The following is a 14,604-nucleotide window of genomic DNA, read 5'->3' on the forward strand; positions in this document are numbered from 1 at the left end:
AATGGCTCAGTGGGAAAGAGATGGGATTGGAAATCAGATGCCCTCAATCTGGCTCCCAGCCTGCATCGGCCCAGCTGTGGCAGCCCCCCATGGCCCCCTAACCTTTCCAAACTTCATGTCCTCCATCTGAGCATGGGAGGAAGAAGTGGCTGGTCTTCTAGGGCTGCTGCTATGGGGAGAGGGCCACACTGTCTAGGTGGATAGCCCAGAGGAAAGCAGTGAGGCTTCTCACTTCCTCTGCAAAGGAAAGGCCATCCACATCACCCTGGCCCAGTGTACTCTGGCCAAGCTCAGCCCTCTTCACTTGTGATCCCCCAGCCATGATGTTGCTCAGGTCCTCAGCCAAGAGGGTGGTGTTGCAGGATGTGACAGTGAGAACATTTGCACCATAGAGGTGGCTGAAGGGCAGAGGACTTCACAACTGCACTGATATGGTCATAGAGACACTTCTGGGGGCGGGGGGCATCCCATGCAGATCTCGTGTGCTCTGCCTAGACCTGAAAGGGTGGAGACTAAACTGCAGAGCATCTGGAGGATAAGCACGGAGGTGACCTACTCAGGAAGTCTGAGAGCCATATCCCCTTAAGTGAGGGAGTGGGAGGGCCTAGCAGTCCTGAAGGCCAAAGCTATCCATCTCTCTAGGCTCACCTGGGCTCCCCTGGTAAAGGGTGGTGGTGTTACACTTTTAGTTAAAGGGTGACGCGCACACAGATTAGTACACAGGTCGCAAGTAGATAGCTGGAGGCATCTTCAGTCTCTGGGACCCATGTGTGCAGCACCTAGAGGAAGCAACAGAACACCCAGAAAGCCTCTCAGGTTCCCACTTCCTGTCACTGACACCTTGAGACTAACCAGAAGCCTAACTTTCTAGCAGCAATGACCAGCTTTGCCCATATTTGAACTTACGCAGTTGGAATCATGCAACTCATACACCTTTGTGTCCAATGTCCTTCACTCAATTTGATGTCTGGCAGCCTCTCTGTGGGGCTGAAGGGAGCAGTGCTTCCTCGTGCTCCTTGCTGTCTAGTACTCCACTGTGTGCATGGTCTACATCATTCATCCATTCTACTGCCTGTGGCCAGCAGGCAGTTTCTGGTATAAGTTGCTGTTTAAGAATATTCTGTACATGCTTTTGGTGAGCATCAGGTTGCATTTCTGGGGAGGATATGCCTATGTGTGGAGCCGCAGGGTCCTGGGTGGGCATATATTTACTCTTAGTGAATACTGCCCAGCAGTTTCCCAAAGCAGTCATCCCAATTTTCATTCTCAAGGGCCGTAGTCTGGCTGCTCCACATCCTAACACTTGGCATTTTCCATTGTTGCCTTTTTAACCATGCTGATGACTATCTAGCAGCATCAAATGGTGATTTTAATTTGCAGTAACCTGACGACTACTGAAGTTGAATCCTTTCCCATGTTATCATTTAGACAGATATATCATTCTGTATAAATTGCCCACATCTTCTGCCTGTTTTATGTTGGGGAAGTCTTTTCTTGTTGATGTATAGTTCTATTTATCTTTATATATTCTGGAGTCATTTGTCAGAAAGATGTACACATACACACACACACACACACACACACACACACACACACACACACATTGCAAATACCGCCTTCCCCTCTGCAGGCTGCCTTATTCCTCTCTTGATGGTGTCTTTTGATGAACAGAAGGTCTTAATTTTCATGTGGTCCAGTTAATCAAACATTTCCTCTCTGGATAGGGCTGTTTGTGTCCTATTTAAGAGACTTTGACTACTCCAAGGTCATAAAGATATTCTGGTTTATTCTAAAGCCTTATTAGCCCACCTTTCCCATGTAGATCTGCACTCCATCTGGGATTGATTTTTGTGTCCAATGGGAGGCCAAGGTCAAGGTCCACTCTTCCCCTACTTGGATATCCAGTCTGGCTCAGCACCCGGCATGGGAAGGCCCATCCTCTCCCCACTACCCTGCTACATCAGCGTCTTTAAAATCAGCTCACCGGCTTTATGCGGCTCTGTTTCTGGACCCTATTTGGTGCCACTGGTCAGATTCAAGTTGTTCTTTGTAGCCAGCACCACACTTCATTCTCACTATAGAATTTGCTAACAGGTTTTGACAGCTGGACTTGCTGGCTCTGGCTGCTTCTCCTTCCTCATCACTGGCTTTGCTGTTTTTGTAGGGTTTCTGCCTCACCATACATATGTCAGTGCCATGGAAAGCCTCCCCTAGGTCTAGCAGACTCTAGATGGGCATGGGAGAATGGATATCCTTATAGTATTGGGGATCCTAAACCATGGCGTATTGTGTCCCTTGTTTATTTAGGTTGACTTTCATGTATTTTATCCTGCCCTGTAGTTTTCAGTGTGGTGGTCATGAACAGCTTGTCAGATTCATTCCTTGTCAGCTGATGGTTGGTCTATGTTCACTGAATCCAGGGACAAGGTCTGTCAGTGAGCTCTGGCCAGCTTGGGTCATTTCATCCTGCCCACAGGACACTGTGGCAGTCACCCAATCACTATGAGCCTCAGTTTCTCTTGTATACATTGGGGGTATATCTCACAGTATTAGTGTAAGGCCTTGAGGAGATGAGGTTAGGCATCCAGCCACATACCTGATTTGGGAAAATACCTGAAAATATTGGCCAGCAGAAAAGGTCCCTTTATGATGGGAGATCCTGTGGGGACATTCCTTATTTGGCCTGAGAGCTTTTGAAACTGCCAGGTCATGAGTTACCAAGGGATACAAATGGGATCATAACATATGGCTGTCAGCTGCTGTCCTTAATAAGATGTGCTTCGAGGCCTGAGAGTCCCAAGCTCCAGGACAGTCCGGAGTCAGGTGGAGGGAGGGGGAGTCTAGAGGTCCCCAAGCTACCACCTCAGCCTCTGGGAATGGAGTTTAGGAGCTGTTGTGGCTCCCGTGGAGGTATAGGCAGAAACCTAGCACTCACTGTCCTGCTCTGAGAAGGGGGTTGGAGGCAGAATCAGTGGACTGTACCTCATGGCAGTCACAGGTACCCCAGCATGCATCTGTCATTTATTCTCATCACTGTTGGGCCCATCTGCCAAGGCCAGCACCCATCTTCAAGCAGGGTGAAGAGCAGGGTGAGCTGTGCAGCACACCTGCCTTTAACCCTGCACGTGACAAATGAGGGAAGAGGACCATGGTAGCTTGTCTCTAGGCAACCCTTAGGTGCCCAATGGAGAGATAATCTCAACTATGGAAGCAGAGTTCAGACTTGGTAACTTTCAGGTGCTTAGAATAGGCTGAAATTCCAGGAGCATTAACCAGACATCTACTATGTTTATGTCTTGTGTTGGGGTTAGAAGGGGATGCTGCTGTTGGCTGAGACACACAGCCCACATCCTTGGTAGGTCCCTGAGAGAGCACCTAGTAGGACTGTCCACCCGGCTCACAGAAGGGGAAATTGAAGCCTGAAGAACAGGGACCTGCCAGTCTCACTGGGAGATAGTAGAAGCAGCCAGGGCTCATTCCCAGACACAGTCTCTAGGGGAACCTAGATATGCATGGCAGAGGCTGGGATAAACCCTAAAGGTTGGTAGGAAAGCAGTGTAGCAGTAACAAGACAAAGGGATTCTGTGGCCCATGAAGCAGGAAGAACAGCCTGCAGAGATTATCTGTGCACTAGCTGATGGCTCTTTTGGCTGCCCTCTGCAATAAGAATTCTTCAAGTTTAGCTTCTATGTGCTTCATAAACCTGGTGCCACCAAGCAAGGAGGTCAAGGGTCCTCACCGGCTGGTAGGCCACTGGGAAGGCTCCTAGATTGCCTGGACAAGGCTGATCTGCCCTCCCAGGATGCAAAGAGGCAGGCCCAGCTTCATGCTTTCTCATGGTGCCCCAGAGGCCCCCACTAGGCATTCATGCTTTAGATACGTGGGCCCTCTAGGGACAACACAGTTGTCCTAGGCAGGGGCTACATCTGAGGCACATGTCCCTGTTAGTGACTGGCTAGCAGGAGGAAGTCTGGCAGTTAGTCTGTCAGCCTGGTTGGTCCTATGGGAGGCCTGAGGTGACTGCCATCTTAGAAAGAGGGTCTTGTTGGGAGAGGAGGAAGACAAATAAAAGGTGGAGAGACAGAGGTAGACAGGAGTCCAGGTATGACATCAGAATCAGATGTCCGCACCATCCCCAGGCCCTTAGCCTTTGATCTTCTCCGTTAAGTAATCCTTTCCCATGTGTGGCTGTAGTATCAGAGGCTCCCTCTGAAGATGACACTGGGAATATCCTGAAAAAGGTACAGAACACCTGGCATGCCTCTTCCAGGGTACCATCACTTGTCCATCCAGAGATTCTCCTAATTCAGCGGGCGCAAGAGCAACCCAGCAAGGGGTGTACACAAATAATGAGAAAGGGATTATTATTAGGGCCAATTCAAGGGATTTTTTTCAAAGGTTAATTTTGACTCTGCCTGACTTATCTCCTAAGTCTTTGGCACTAAGCATTCATACAAGATCTGACTGCACCACACCCTAAGTATAAACCTTGCCACAGCAGTGTCCTTTGGTGCCCTGCTGGGTAAACTGAGGCAGCAGGCAGGGGTGACTTTGCAAGGCAGTAGAGGGTACTTGGGAAGTAGGGTAGTAGGCAAGGCTTTTCAGAGAACATAGAGCTACACACACATACATGCATCCACATGCTCATTCTGACCCAGTCTGGATTCTTCCCCCACAACTCCACTGTGGTTACGGGTCTGAGCCTTCTGCCCCAGCGAGCCAGGTCCTAGCGAGCCAGGTCCTAGAGAGGAGGTGGGCAGCACCAGGCAGCCAGTCCGTTGGCCCTACTGTGCTGCCTCAGGCAGCTAGGCTCTGTATCTGGGGTAGAAAGAGTGGGATAAAAAGTCAAATAGCACCCGACTTCAAGCCCTTGAGTGTGTGGGGGCCTTGTCTCCCTGCTTTGGCCTGATCTGCACTCAAGCCAGTATCCTCCCCCAGTCCCTGGTCTGGACTGAACGGCTGTCCTCTGCCCCAGGGGACCTTTCTTCTCCATCTAATCCCTCCTCTTTGGGCCTTTCAAAGGTGGGCTTGTTTTTCAATGTTTTCTTTAGGTTCATGTCCTGATTTGTTAAGTTAAATTGAATTCCTTCTAGTCCAAAATACTTGAATGCTTTCTTCTGCTCTTTTTTTTGAACTGCCCCATGAACCCCACCAGCTGGGTGTGTGGGCTCCAGGTGACAGCTCAAGGGGGCCTGCTGTGGTGGGTGCAGAAGCAGGAGGCTGGAGCAGCCTTCACAGGCTGGTATGGTTGAGCTCAGGCTGATATGAGTTTAGGGGAAGAGAGTACAGAACTGTCCATCCCAGGGGCTCTAAAGAGCTTCTATTGAGATGTCCTTCCCCTAAGATCCCCACATTCCATGATAGTGCCTAGGAGCTCTGTGTTCCCAGGCCCCTCCATTGCCAGTCATCTTCTATAATGCAAGGTAGCCTTATCAGACCAGGTGGCCTGAATTTTGATTGGGAAAACATCCCTGTAGGTGTCAGGTGGTGGAAGGACTGGGTAAATGGGAGCCCTAAGACCAGATATGACAGAACCTTGCCCCATGGACAGAGCCAGCTGATGGCACAGCCAAGGCCAGATGTCAGGTTCCAGACTCTTGATTTCTGTGCTTTTTTGGTGGTCCAACATGGCCCGTCTCCTCCCTGCACCAGGTCAAACCAGTGGGCATTCATCTGCCTGGGCATTTTCTCGAGTGGCATGCCCTGGCCACCTGACTGTCAGGGGAGCAATATGTGGCACTTGAGGCCTTAGGCCTGGCCATGCAGGCCCACCCAAGTGACAGGGATTCATGACCCCCACCTGAGTCCACTGCAGGCCTTGTCTAACAGAGAAGCCAGTGAATCAAGGTATTACTTAAAGAAATATAGGGTCTGGGGCTGGCCAAAAAGGACAATGAAGTTGGCTTCTCAGGCCACAGGACTTCAGGGTACTCAGCAGGAGGCCCCAGCAGGCAGTACCAGTGCAGGGGTGCCAACCATTCCTCACCCAAGAAGGAGAATCAAAATGGATCCTGGGGCCAAGGCCAAAAGCCAAACTGAGCAGGCACGCTGAGTCCCCTGTAGATTCTGGGGACTGGGTGATACAGACTACAAAGCCTTGGCCACCTTCTACCCCCAGAAAAAAATCTCAGGAGAAACAATCCCACAGGCTACCAGGCCAGCTTTTGGAAACAGTCTCATTAGCAAACAAAAGAAGTGTCAGAGTAGAGCTCCCCTTGGCCTTTGTTTGGTCCACCCTTTGCCTAGGCACCAGGTGTGGAGGTTCCAACTTGGTGTTGGGCCTCCATGAACCAGAACACCTGAAATGTCATACAAACTCCTGCTCATCACAACCACTTGTTGATGCTGATGACCTTCAGAACAATCACTCTCAGCCTATCCCCTACCTGGCCACACAGGTACAAGACCCTATTACTTGGGCTAAAGAGAAGCTAAACATGACAAGTCTACCCACCTTGCCACTGCTGATGACCACCCTGACTCATGTCCCTGGTCTGCATAGTCCTTTTCCTATCAATGTTTAATTCCTGAGCATGCTGAATCTCAGGGCTTGGAAGGCCCAGACTGAACAGGGGAAGGGGTACAGTCCCTTCTTGCTGGTATGTTGGGAAGCTCTGGTGCAAAGGGCACCGATGGCCCTTCAATCCCAGGCCCGCAAGCACCACAGCCAGGAGAGTTAAGGTTGGATATGAAGAGGGACTTCCTGAAAGCAGGCGCAGGAAAGCATGGAAGTTCAGCCCAGGGGGTGCTAGACAAGGGAGTGTGTGTCTTCCCCCATGAGTGAGGGCAGTCACAAGAGGATGCCCAGCCTTGAGGGGCCCCTCTGTGCTTTCTGGCTCTTTAGGCCTTGGATGCAGCCCCTATTTGTACTTGCTGGCTGCACCATGGGGGCTTGGGCTAGGCCTGCCTGCCGGTAGGGAGGGAGGTGTGGGAGCTGGTTTGCTGGGGCCACCCAGTGTGGGCTCAGGAAGGGAAGGAATGTGACTGAGGCTGGGTGTGGCTGGGGAGAGCACAGCCAGTTGTGGGTTTTTCTTGGGGCCCAGATAAATGTGAGTGGAGCTGGAGGCCCCTCTCTCCCAGCCCCCGGCACACACACTAGGACCTTTCTTCATCATGCAGCCATGGAGCTGGAGGCCAAGGACACCCTCTGGAAATCTGAATTCCATTCACTCTTGGCAAAGAGCAGCTTCCTGCTTGGGGAAGGTGCACACTCGAATGCGCGCAACCACGGAGGCTGGGGGGAGGCATGTGGGGAGGAGGCTGCCTATCAAGATGTGTAAGATGGCCCCAGTGTTACTAGGCACTAGATGGCACTTGCAAAGCCCATTCCAAGGAGTTAGACAAATACCTCGAGTGAGTGAATCTGAAGCGTGCTGGTTGCGTTGCCTTTTAAATAGGCTCTGGCTTAGAACAGTCACAGCGAAACATGCCTTTGAATTGGAAAGCCAGAACTTTTTGCAAAATAATTTGAAAAGTTTGTTGAACCTTAAACCTTTCCTGATGACTCCTTCCTTCTGAACTTAACTCGTTAAAGTTGCTCCAATCCCAGCCCAGTGCCAGACCAGCTTCCTGGAAACTCTCGCCAACTGCTGGCCTTTGGAAAGGCTTGTCACCCTAATAGCTGTTTAAAAAAAAAAAAAACTCACTGGGCACCTTGGCTGCAGGGTCTGAAAAGTCCTTTGTGTTAGCTCCAGCTGCAGAGTTTTTCCAGGCCTCGCTTCTGGGGCTGACTGGAGCTGTTTCTCTTCGTTTCCTCTTACAGTGGCGGGCACTCAGCCGGCTTCTTCCCGCCCGACTTCTCTGCCAGAGCCCAGGTGGGGGACGGGGATGCCAAGGGCAGAGCCCCTGCAGAGGCTAGTGTGGGCATGTCCTGAGTGGACAGGCCTAAGGTGGGCCCACCAGCTCTATCTCCCATCTTTCCCCCCATTAGAGGTAGTGCTCTAGTGGGGAAAGATTAGGGCCCCTCGTAGGTCAACATTGTGTCATTTCCCCAGAATAGCCAGGGCCAAACCAGCTCCCAAGCAGTACTATTTCAGAAGTGAAGATAACTCACCCCTCTCAAAAGCAGGGTTTGGGCAATATAAAACATCAGAGTGGGATGGGATCTGGGTCATTTTTTTTTTTTTTTAAGTTTAAAACACGTGTGTGCATTAGGAAACATTTAAATACAGCCATTAGGCAAATAAATTGAAATATATTGTCATTTTGCATTAATCAAAATATAAGATGATCTGAAAATGGAAAAATGTTACATAAAAACATATTTCATGAGACACAGCAGTCACAACATACCATACACATTTGTTTCAGAATCACTCCACTCGAAATTCTGTAATAAGACATATGTAACGGTTTCACTTCCTAGGAGATCCCAACTGCTCCTCAACGTGGAGAGCACCCCTTATTAGAGCGTGGTTGGGCTCTCTGGGAGCCTGCCCAGGGCCTGCCCTGACTCTGGCTCTGCCTTTCCCTGTCAAAAACCTCTTTGTGCTGGAGCAGCCCCTGCTCCACAGAGTGACATGAACCAGAGACTCACAGCACTATGTGAGGGGAGCTGCTGCCCGCAGGGCATACTAGCCACGCGCATGCAGGGCTGCACACTGCCCTAGCGTGCATCTACAGCCTGGCAAACACCTGCCTTCTGGGGAACCAATTGTGCTTTATGTATTCAAGTGTTGTGCTACAAAAATCATAAAATCATCTTTACATACATGGTAAAACAAATTCAGAGTACAAAAGGGGTAAAAATAACACTCACTCCACCCCAACCCCTAACTTCCAAGTTTCCTTCCCTAAAGGTTACCACTCAACACTTTCCTATCACATCTTTCTGAGGTATTTTATATAACAAATATATGTGTGTCTGTGTATATATGTACTTGGTAAATACAGCTCCCTTTTATACAGATGTTAACATACTATATGTATTTTTCTACAGTTTGCCTTTTCACTTCTTTCATAGGTATACCAGACTTCTTTCTGAGCTGCACATACAATGCTGATTTATTATGGTGCAGTATATCTGAGAAACATTTTTATTTCAAAATGTGTGTATACATATATACAGAGACACACGTGTGAACAGATGATGGCTCTGAACAGTGTAATTGCAGTGCTGCTTTCTCATGGTTGGGCTTCCAGTATAATTGGAAGGAGCATAGTCTCTGTGTTCAGCTAGAGATTTAGCCCAGTGGGCTTGGCTTTTCCCAGATAGGACATGTTCACTGTTCTGCTCAGATTGTTAGCTGTAGTCTTTCTGGCATCAATTCCATTTCTGGTGAACACTTGAACTTGGCAAAAGGCATGGAGATAGTGATACAGGAAAGATCTAAGAAGGCTAAGGACCATCATGCTAGGTATTCAACAGCCAGCTCACCAAAGAGTCCTCTAAGAAGTGGGTAGCTCAACAGATTCACAGATGGGCAGTTCACTAAGGTCTTGAGTATTTCCAAGGGAGCACTAACTGGACTACAGCCTGGCAGGAGATAACTAAGTTATATGCATAGTGGCTGGGGGTATGATGGTCTGCCATATGAAGCAACCCCAGGACATTTAAAAAGAATGGAATGATAGCCAGTGTACTATGCTGCGACCTAACACAGGGGTCATGCTGTAATGACACCTGTCAGCTTTGACTGGGGAGCCCTCTCATTTCTTTGTAAGCATTCAGCCCCAATGTGCACCACTTAAAAGGAAGATACTGGTATGTTCTGGAGATGGATCTGTATTAAGACATCTAGCAAATCTTTTTACTAACAGCTGCAGAGAGTTTCATTGTGCCATGATTTATGGAATGGATCCTCTATTAATGGATATGGAGGGCAGCTAAAAACAGCCATTAACCATTCACATACATTCACTACTGAACGGACCACTTATAAAATTCATTTCTTCTGAAACATCCCTCCCCACAGACCACTGTTGTTTCTCCCATCCATCTTATTCCTACTTGTATCTCTGCTGACTGATCTCTTTAGCTGACTCTTGTCAACCAAAGGCAATATAAAGCACACACAAAGTAAAGAGAAATTTATAAAGAGAAACCGTAAATCTTGACAAGATAAGAGATTTCATCAAGTGAAAATGATATCAAAGAATTTCTCAAATAGAGACTGGGCAGCGTAGACCAGTTATCAGTTGAAGAGGAAACCAAGATTGATGCCTAGATAAGCATTTCAGAGGAGAGCAAAGGAGATGATAATTGATGCAGGCTGGCCTCTTGGTCAAGCAATGAAACCATGCCATACTTCTACAAAATGACCCTCTCTGTGGAAGTGCTGCCAAAGTCCTCTGCCAAGTATAAAAGATGCCCCCAGATGTTACCATATAATGTTTTATAAAAGACAAACCAAAATCCCCTCTGGATTTGTTTTTCTCTAAAATGAGTACATAATTGCAACTCTAACAACTGTCACTACATGAGTTAAAATAATTTTTTAACTATTACTATTTTTCAAAATAACTTCCCAATCAAATATGTCTATTGTAAAATTTTGGTCTCCATTTTCAGTGGATTCACTTTTAATAGACCCTCCCTTTCCCCCCATTTCCAGCAGGATTAAAATATTCACAAATGTTGTGAAAGATACTGCCAAATAAAGGCTACACCATTTATATCACTATGAGGACTGCACAAACCCACTTGCTTGCCCCACCCTTAACAGGTATATAATCGAGTTTTTATCTTCATATTAATTTGATAGACCAGAAATGATACACTGGAACTTTAATTTACATTTCTTTTGTTAGAAATAAGGTTTCATCTTTTCAAATGATTAAAATCATTTGTTTTTTCTTTTTTTGTGACCTATCTCTTCATACCCTTTGGACTTCGTAAAATACCTTGTTTTATTGATTTGTAGAAACTTGCTTTGTAATATTCGTTGAAAATATTTTATCCTAATTTTCCTTAGGTGTTGTGGCTTTTTCTATAATATTTTGCTGGTGGAAGAATTTTTTTATTTCACATTGTCAACTCTGTCATTCTTTTATGATGTAAGGTTCTTATCTTAAATTTTGAAATAACCTCCTGATCCTCAGATTGTTTTAATAAATTCTTCCATGTTTTCTTCCATCATTTTTTAACATTTAAATCCTTGCTTTATCAGGATCTTGGCACAGTCATTAAATCCAATTTGGTTTCCATATGTATGTCCAATTGTCCCAACACTATTTATGTGAGTACATCATCATCTCTCTACTAATATCAACTGCTACCTTTATCATATTTCAAACTCATTTAATTTGTGTCCATTTCTAGACTCTATTCTGGACTGCCGATGGGTCTGCTGATGGGCCAGAGCTCAGATATTTTAATTATGTAACTTTATGATGCACTTATCTGTGTAGCAGGGCTCCCCCTCATCTCCATTGCTTGAGAGCCAATAATAGGAAGCTCATTTTCACAATGCAGTCAACCAAGGGAATTCATGGCATGGCCTAAGATCTAAACACTCTTAAGATTTAAACACAGGATTAGCTCTTGAGTTAGACAGGAAGCTGGGGTGTTTGGGACTGAGGCTTCATCTTGGCAGCTAATAATGTCAGGGAGCATGAGCACTTGCTTCTTCCAAGGCTCACTTTAAGGAAGGCAGACTCCAGATGCGGGGTGCACAGGAGCTGCCAGCCAGACCCAGGGGCCATTTGTATACATGTATGATCACACTTTCAGGGCATCTTGGAAAAACTGAATTTGATAACTCAACAGAGAACAAAAGCGTAAATAAGCCTAATTCAAGAATTCAAAAAAACTCATGATAAGAAACATAATCTAAAACTTGTAGCCCGGCGCCTCCTCCATACCAACCACCAAAAAAACTACTAACACCATAAAGTGTCATAGCTAGAGCTACAGTACTATTATAACCTGTGCAGGCCAAATGGTTTCATGGCATGACTTGGGCAGCAGTGACTCAGTTTCCATGTCTGAGTTAGGCCACCTGTACCAATGCAGCCCCATCCATGTGAAGCTGGTCCAGAGGACTACAGTTCCCTGTCCCACCCTTGGCCGTGCTCTCCTTTACTAATCCATAGCCAAAGACAGAGGGACTAAGAGCAGGCTCTGGAGTCTGAACTCAAATCCTAAGAGCAGGCTCTGGAATCTGAACTCAAATCCTAACTCCACTACTTTCTACCTGCTACACCTTGAGTCACTTAACCTCAGTCTCAGTTTCCTTATCTGTAAAATGGGAAGAGTAAGAGTATCTTCCTCACAGCGTCGTTGGGAGGATTACATAAATTAATAATTTAAAGTATGCAGAAAGGTACCTGTCCTATAGTAGTGACACAGTATTACTTAAAGGTATTGCTATACCTCATGATAAGCATTCCATCCATTGTGATCATGTGTACCATGCAATTCACAGTGCCTGACAAAGCTGACGGGGAGGTGAGTTGGAATGAGTAGTATTAGCATCCTCATAAGATTACTTAGGATGCACAGGATCCTAGAATAGATTTTTTGAAATCTGCCTTTCTCTCCATTCTTGTCCAGAATCTGTGAACAGTGGTGGGAAAATGGTCCCTGCTGCACCCTAGGACCTGGTAGGCCAGACAGAGGCTAGAGGAGCTCAAGGGGCCAGGCTGCTGCTACTTCTGATTTTTACAGGACATGCCTTTTTTTTTTTCCCCCACATAAACTTAGAACCAGCTCTGCCTCAAAGGGAAAAAAAAAAAAAAAAAAAGGACCAGATTGGGTACAAGTTCCTGCCTTCTCAGATTAGGGTCATATCATCCATGCTCCCCAAGCATCAAGGTACTCCAAAGGAGGCCCAGCACTACCATCTAGGTGGGGAGAAAACATGACAGCCATAATGAACACATCTTTAAGCTGAAGAATAATCTTCAAATGATACTACTACTTATACTTCCTGTTTGCCAGGCAAACAGACATCATTTCACTAATCCTCAACGGCAGCTTTTAACACAAGAATATTATCATTCCTGTTTTATAGATAATCTCCTCAGAGTTGAGGGATTAAGTCTAGGGCCCAGGGTCACAAAGCTAGGGAGCCGTGGATCTTCAGGAGATGTCCCAGCTCATCAAATATTCTTTCAGTATTAAACATACCAAACTCTCTCCTGACCTCTCCCCTTCCCCAGGCTAGGAATGTCTTATCCTGTGAGTCTTAGCTGAAATGTCCCTTCCTCAGAGGAGCCGATTTCTCAAGCTTCAGACTAGGCTGTAAAAAAAAAATCACATACCTCTCCTCCCATTCTTAATGTGTAACTGTGTGTTTATTTGTGGTAAAGGGTTTACTGGCTGGCTCCTTCGATCGCATTCAAGGCCCATGAGGGTAGAGACTGGCTGTTTCTGTTCAGTGTTTTATCTTCAGTGCTTAATCCATGTGGAGCCTGTCCGGGACCTTCAGTGAATGTTTGATGAATAAATGAGTGAATGAATGAGTGAGTTAGGACTTGTGCCCAGGTCACACCAGGTGCTAGGACCCAGGCAGGGGTCCCATCAGGCTATACTGGGGTTCAGTCAACCCAAGGCTGGTCTGGAGAACATAAAGCTTGAGAGCTCTTCTTCTAGCTCAGTCATCCCTGCTCCCCCAGGGCTCATGTCCACATGCTATTGTCCATAAAAGCTGGGATCCAAAGTCGACCAGAACGTCTCTAGTCATAAAGAATCTTTTCCCCTGGAGCCCACTCATCTCTGCTGACATTCTAGAAATGCTGAGAAATCTGGGCACTATGAAATGCAGTGACTTGGGGTGATCCTCCTGGAGTCTTGTATAGAAGAGACCATCTCAGTTTTGTAGATCAGGAAACTGACGCTTGGGGATAGCAGATGTTCCCAGACAGAAAATGGTTACTCCTGGAGAATTGCTCAGGTCTGTGTGGAATAAAGGACAGGAGTCCTTCTGACACCTAGACTATGTGGTATTCAGACATCTCCCTTGTGCTGTGCAGCCCTAATTCTGCCTCCTGAGAGAGGTGATTTCCCACTTCTTACAGGCAAGGCTCTTGCTAGCCTGAGGACCAGGGGCCTTTAGATTTTCTTGTTCCCAGGATGTATCTCACCAACTCAGGAGGTATGGGGATGAGATCGTATTAAGAACAGGCATTACCATCTGCATTAAAAGGCTGCTACTGAGAGCTCATGCATTGTGATGGAACTAGAGGTGAGATACAGAGCAGGAGTCCATGACCCTCCAGAACCTGTCAGCCTGAGAATGGGAAATGGCATTTTAGTTTGCAAAACCAGACATACAGAGGCCAGGTTTCCCCTGCCCAACACTAAGCCACTATGCCTGCCTCTGCTGTCTGCAAATGCAGGTTCCTGGGGCTCTGGCTGGTTTCTCCAATGGCTAAGCTTTCCCCAGGAATGGGTAACTGGAAAAATGGAGAAATTACAAATGATTCCAACAATGATGGTTTTCCTATTAAAACATAACTGTTAAAGCATAGAGCTTAGTTCAGAGTAAACATTTCAAACTTCTGAGAAGCAGAGATTATAACATAGAGCAAGACTTAAAGCAGAGGTAGAAGCCCCTGCCTACTGACTGGCATCACAAACACTGCCCTAAAATGCCAACTCATTTCAAACACTACTGTAGCTAACTGGGCCTTGCATCTGCTGCAACGAACGTCTCTTACTTT

General features: G+C 46.8%; 1 protein-coding gene and 1 long non-coding RNA gene across 4 annotated transcripts in view; one reads left to right on the forward strand and one right to left on the reverse strand.

Annotated features, from left to right (window-relative positions):
* The window catches only part of KCNQ1 (potassium voltage-gated channel subfamily Q member 1), a 393,190-nt gene that overhangs the window by 209,966 nt on the left and 168,620 nt on the right, over positions 1-14,604 (forward strand). The gene's annotated exons all lie outside the window — the stretch shown is intronic.
* LOC141584927 (uncharacterized) overlaps positions 1-14,604 on the reverse strand; it is a 74,451-nt gene that overhangs the window by 43,386 nt on the left and 16,461 nt on the right. The gene's annotated exons all lie outside the window — the stretch shown is intronic.

This window comes from Saimiri boliviensis, chromosome 6 (assembly GCF_048565385.1).
Source record: "Saimiri boliviensis isolate mSaiBol1 chromosome 6, mSaiBol1.pri, whole genome shotgun sequence".
Taxonomy (NCBI): domain Eukaryota; kingdom Metazoa; phylum Chordata; class Mammalia; order Primates; family Cebidae; genus Saimiri; species Saimiri boliviensis.